Here is a 6,103-nt window from a genome sequence, read left to right on the forward strand (position 1 = left end):
AATAAAACATCAATAATTATCTCCCATTAAGTGTAGGTTTCAGATTCCCTCTACACTTTATTCAGTTGGATTTCTATTTTAATTTGATTTTAAGTCTGTGAGTCAGGAGGTGGCATCAGCACAGACGTCACCATTTCTGACTCAGACACAACTAATAAGTAGTTCTGGGTGTCACCACTGATCCAGGACTCAGGGATATTTTAGTTTAAAATAATTTAACCTCAGACTAAAACCAGCGTCCTCCTTGGTTCCAGAGGTTTGTGAGGTTTGTGGTCTATCTCCTTCCTCTAGTTCCTCATCGTTCACGTCTCTCTTTTGTTGTTTCTGTAGCTTCTCATTAGCTTCAACTAAGATTCATTAACGGTTAATGCTCTGGTTCTGTCTGATGTCTTGTTTTTTTTTCCAGATAGATTAAAAGATATTAATTTTATTACAAATCAAGCACAAAATATTTAAAAGACTGAAGAATAAAAAGTTGGAGATCTCTAAGCTGTAAAACATCTCTAATAGATTTCTGACCAGAGGACGCAGGAAGAAGAAGATAGTTTATGAATTCATGTTGAATCTTTCAAATCAAGATCAAAATTGAGTGGGAACCTTTTTTAACGTTAACGTGGTTCTCAGACTGACGGAGGTGAACAGGTGTCAAACATACGGCCCGTGGACCATAGCGGTCCTCCAGAGGGTCTAATCTGGTGATGATCCCCCTGATCCACAGGGACATGATGCATTTACTGACGTATTGATGTGAGGTAGTACAGCTCCACATATTTAAAACCTGCTGAGAGTTTCAAGGAGCAGGGTTAGAGAACCGAGGGCTGAGTGTTCAACGTTCTCATGACTTCAGCTTCTGTGTGAAGCCGTTGAAAAGCAGCATGTGTTGCCTGAGGGTCACTCAGCAGTGAACAGCGCTCTGGGTTCATAGCAACTTGGCACGGACAACATCCCTGTTGTTCTGGGAGATCTGCAGCTACGCCCCTTCAGCCTCCACCCCTCCACCCCCCATCACCACCATTAATCTGCCACAAAGCAGCTCTTTCTGCTGCTGCCCTGCAGACGAGTGGGGGCCTCCTCTAATCCTCCACGGCCTCTGGAGAACCAGCATCATGTCCCACTACCACTGCTGATACGCTCTACAAACCGTCAGGGTTCCTCTAGAACACAGGAGCCCCCGGACGGTCTAATCCAGCCCCCTGGATCAATGTGCAAATGTTCAGTTACATAGAACACGTCGACTGTATCTGCACTTTTAGTGAAAGTTGTGGACATAACACGATACTAGCTGTGTTTCCAGTACAGTTCTTCCCAAAATAAAAAAGTCTGTGTTTCCATTTAAAGGTGTTTAGTGAATGAGCTGTAACTCTGGTAAAGTCTCGTCTGGTCATGTCCCATAATTCTCTCAAAACTCTCGTCACTTTGAGGAAGATGGATTCAGATGAACTGGTCACATGACCCCCTGCATCATCTCCAGGGAAACGACAACAAAGTGTTTAACTGAACTTTAGGGATAAACTTTTATATGGATGCGTCACATAAACCTCCTGATGAGAGAAGAGATGTTTTAGAGATTTTGTTAATAAATTGTAGGCGTTTCCATTCCCAGTTTTTACTGAGATATTTAGGTTTTTGTAGAGGAATTCTGAACTAAAATGAGTTCAACATGGCCCCTGCTCCAGAGAACGAGTTTATAAGTTGGAACCATCCTCGTCCTCATCTTCATCAGATAAGATGATGGGATCAGAGGAAACGCTGCAGAAAGACTTCGTCCAATCAGAGACGACAGATCCAGAGATTCACCAAACATTTCCTGCTTCCATCAACACAGAGAGGATGAATTATCCACTTACCCAGAGAGGAAGAGAGGAACGAGGCAGGAAAACAGATGTTAGCATTAGCATTAGCGAGGGGGGACCAGGTTAGATCTGAAGCTCTGCATCCAGACGAAAACCAGAGTGATGGAACCACAACAGAGAGGTTCTACGTCAGAGACTCCACATGTAGACGAGTTCAATGAGGAACAGATGTCACGTTTATTCTGGGTCACAGGATGAAGACGACGCTCCAACATTTACTGCATGTTTAATTACTCAGCGTCAGACAGATGAACATACAGAATCAACTTCATACAACAACCCGACACGACTCTGGGTTCCTTCACAAGAACAATCTCAGCCGAGGTTCACTTCAGCCGTTTATTAGAAAAACTAGACAAGAGAATCAACGGATCACAGAAAACCTGCTAATTACAGAACTAATTTATCATTAGGACCAACGGAAAAGAACCGGTGGGTCAGAGAAACACTAGACAAGAGAACCAAGATGACACTGGATCAACAGATCAGAGAACCAATCTATCACGACTCAACCAACCTGTTAGAGAACCGGTGGATTAGAGAACAGCTAAAGAACAGAGCCACTGGATCATATGACCAACAGAACCCAAAGATTCAAGAACCGAGACAATAGAGAGGGAACAAGGCCAATAGATAAAGAACCACGATGACACAGAACAAACTGATCAAAGAACCCAAATCACAAAACCAATTTATCACAAGAGGGCAGAACCAACAGGTCCCAGAACCAGATAAAAGAGCTCATGGATCACAGGTGTAGTGGATCAAAAAACAAATGGACAACAGCAAAATAAAGAACCAACGGATCAGAGAACAATTAAAGAACCGTTAGCTGTAACATGCTTCTACGGGTTTGTTTTCCAGAACCACGGTCCACAGAACAGAACAGACATTATTAGTTGTCTCTTGTCCTCAGGCTGGACAGGAACCAGCGTCCCAGTGACGGTTTCCTCCAGAGAACAGATCATAACAATGTTCAGGTTCTCCTGAGGAACGAGGTCGAGCTTAAAGGGAACTCATCAACATGTTGAAAACCATCAGTCTTTGATCTGCTGGACCAGAACTCGCCTCCTTCTGGACCAGGTCTTTATTCCACACCTCCTTCTGTCTATGCATCGTGTCTTTCTTATTATGTCGTCAGGGTTCTGCTCTAGAGAACAGACTCTTCATCTCAGTGGGGATTCGAGCAGAAATAAAGTGCAGCGGAGTGGAAACACCAGACAGACGGACAGACGGACTGGACTACGGCCCAGACCGGAATAGGATCTGATCGGCTACGGTGTCAGCAGGTTCCCTCGGTTCTGCTGAGAACGCTGAAGGGGAACCAAAGCATGCAGAACCAGAGGATCACAGAGAACGGATCATTGCACAACCAAACCAGAACCAGACCATCATAGACCTGAGACCAGACAACCAACAGATCAGTGACAGCTAGAAAAACAGAAAAGAACCAAAGCATAAATAAATGAATTCAGAGGATGAATGAACGAAGCCCGACAGGTCAAAGTGAAGAACGTCTGGTTCTACGCTGGCCTTGAACAGATGACTGGGGTCAACCATGTAAAGAATGAGGATGTTCCTAAAGACTAAAGGCCGTCATTAACTCGGACAACATTCCTCACATTTTCTGTAAAGTCACGCAAACACTGTCAGAGTCTTTATGACTTTGAGAACCTAAGAACAGCGGGTTCTTCCTGTGCAGATGAGACTCTTAATGGATGCTCTGTGATAAATGAGCTGAACAGAGACAACGCCTCATGAAGGAGGAGGAGGCTTTTACACAACATGAGTTCTCACTGAGCTTCAACAGAGACATGACCTACAGCTGTTAAGCCTTAGAAAGAAACACACTTCCCCTTTTAATGCTTCTTCACATTCCTACTTGATCCCTGTTATTAAAACAGCTGATTCATACTGGGATGATTAGAAGGTAACATTATGTAATAGTCTGAAATGAGTCTTTGTTTAGTTTAAACCGTTTTAGACATTTATAGTGTGCACGACTAATCAGTTTATTTAAAAAGATAACCTCTATTAAAATAAAATGTATTTAATAAATGAGTCAAATTAAATGAATTCATTAAACTGCAGTATTTATTTATTTCATTTATCCACTGAGCTCCACATCCACACTGATAACCCTCGGTGTTCGTTCGGAGCCGGTTAGTGGCCGGTTTTAACTCGTTGTTCGTGTATTTCATGTGATAAGCGCTGGTTTGTTCCCAGGTGATCGCTGAGTGTCTCCGGACTCACCTGCCGCAGACTCACCGAGCATCAGGCGTCACAATGCGGAAATGTGGCCGCGCTGGTGTTGACTGGAGCAGCTGGAGGGCGGCGAGAACGAGTCCGGGTTAAATCCGCTCAAAGACTCTGATAAACGACAAATAAAAACACGACAGGCTCCAAAACGTCCCGATAAACACCGATAAAATCCTCCGGTTGCTCCGTCGCGGTGACGCGCTCCCGCTCCGGCCTGGATCCAGAACCTGCACCGGTGCACCGGGCTGCACGGGGTCTCCCTGCTCGGTGTCACCTGCACGGGCTCACCTCGACCCTCGCGCAGAGGACAGAGGTCAAAATAAACAAAAAAAGCCGCGTGCGTCTGTGTGGCGCTGCACGTGCTCAGGGAACGAGGCGGACAGACCAACTGACGGATCCAGCTGAATCATCCACATATACGCGACGTGCATGCGGACGGCGCGTGCACGAGGCACAGCTGACTCTGACGTCACCCTCCCCGCTGTAAACATAACCCTTTCACAGCCAGAGAGAAGTTCAACATGGCGCCGTCTGCTGGTCTGTCTAAGACCCAGCACCAGCGGATCCAGCACCAGCGGATCCAACATCGTACACTCTTGGGGCCCCTGGTAGTCACATGGCTCCATAATATAAATGATGAATGTCACATTTATAAGAATTCCATGCATTAGCATACAATAAGAAAATGATTGAATCTGATATATCACTATTTTTCTTTTAAATGAAGTGCTAACATTATAATGGTTTTACACTGGCATGACAAGCAGTTTAAGAAATGTGGTTTTAATGGAAGTTTGGCACAAAGGCATCCAGAGGGAATATCCGGCACTGCATAAAAATACTAACGCAATCAAATCAGTTTTACTGCTAAGCAGCGCCCTTATTCTTGTCTTATTCTGTGCTACTGTGACATGGAAATTTCCCATCACTAGAGTATAAATGACACGTGAGAGTAACAGACATTTCAAAATAAAATCTTAGATTTCCTCTCATATATTTTTTCCACGTGAACCAAACTGGAGTTTTATTTCAGCACAAAGTTTCATTTTCTGATGAACTTCGGTCTGACTGAGCCGCTGCTGTTGATGTGATGTGGATGTTCGTCCACTAGAGGGCAGAGTTCACCATCCTGCTGCAGACAATAGAATAGAATAGAATAGAATAGAATAGAATAGAATAGAATAGAATAGAATAGAATAGAATAGAATAGAATGATTCATGGTTCCTGTTTTTAATCCTGGCCTGTTGTTATTTTATTGCATTTCTCTGAACGCGTTATTTATTTCACACGTTTTTATTTTATTTTATTTATTTTTTTTATTTTACAAAACAACAGATTAATGTAAGATCTTAAACATCGAGTCCAGTAGAAATGTTCTGATGCCAAATGTTTCCAGATGAAAGTGTTTGAGATGTTTGGTTTTTTTAGTGAAACAGAAACTGGAGGATGTCGCTGTTCACTGACTTCAGTTTGAGACTAAACTCGCACACATATCTTTGGTCTTTTATTTCTACTTTTTACTTTTTGATTGTGTTTCCAGTGAAGTGTGGGGAGGTCCGGGCTCCAGTAGGACTGATTTAAGGGTAGGGTGATTTAAGGAACCTCACCTGAACCGAATGGATCAGACTGTGTGGACGTGAAACACAGTGGATTTATAGTTCAGTCTTTCTCTTTGTCCTTTTATTCTCCTTCACTCTGCAGCTTTTCCTCGTTAAATGAGTCTTTCACCCAGTCCTTCGTTTCTACACATTCTCATCTATAGAAACATATCATCGCCAGACAGTGAATGTGACAATAGTTTCGGTTTGCAGCTGTACAGATCTCCTAGTAAGAAAAGATTTCTGGTCCATTTCCTACGAGGATATTTCGCTATTTGTACCTGAAACGATCCAGGGAAGGATTGAACTTGATGTTTTTGTCTGTATGAGAATCAGATAAAAGTTTGTCTGTGTTAATATTTGATCTTCTTGTTGTTTTTATAGAGAAACTG

At 43.2% G+C, this 6,103-nt stretch overlaps 1 protein-coding gene across 2 annotated transcripts in view; it reads right to left on the reverse strand.

Moving 5' to 3' along the window:
• The window catches only part of LOC125022390 (serine-rich coiled-coil domain-containing protein 2-like), a 16,318-nt gene extending 11,743 nt beyond the window's left edge, over nucleotides 1-4,575 (reverse strand). The window contains exon 1 of one of the 2 annotated variants that reach the window (XM_047609022.1): nucleotides 4,122-4,575. The gene's annotated coding sequence lies outside the window, so the exon portion shown is untranslated. Of the gene's footprint in view, nucleotides 1-4,106 lie in introns of both variants that reach the window. The other variant, XM_047609021.1, reaches the window with a different exon arrangement.
• Between the last annotated feature and the right edge of the window lie 1,528 nt (nucleotides 4,576-6,103).

The sequence above is a fragment of the Mugil cephalus genome, chromosome 16 (assembly GCF_022458985.1).
Source record: "Mugil cephalus isolate CIBA_MC_2020 chromosome 16, CIBA_Mcephalus_1.1, whole genome shotgun sequence".
Lineage (NCBI taxonomy): Eukaryota > Metazoa > Chordata > Actinopteri > Mugiliformes > Mugilidae > Mugil > Mugil cephalus.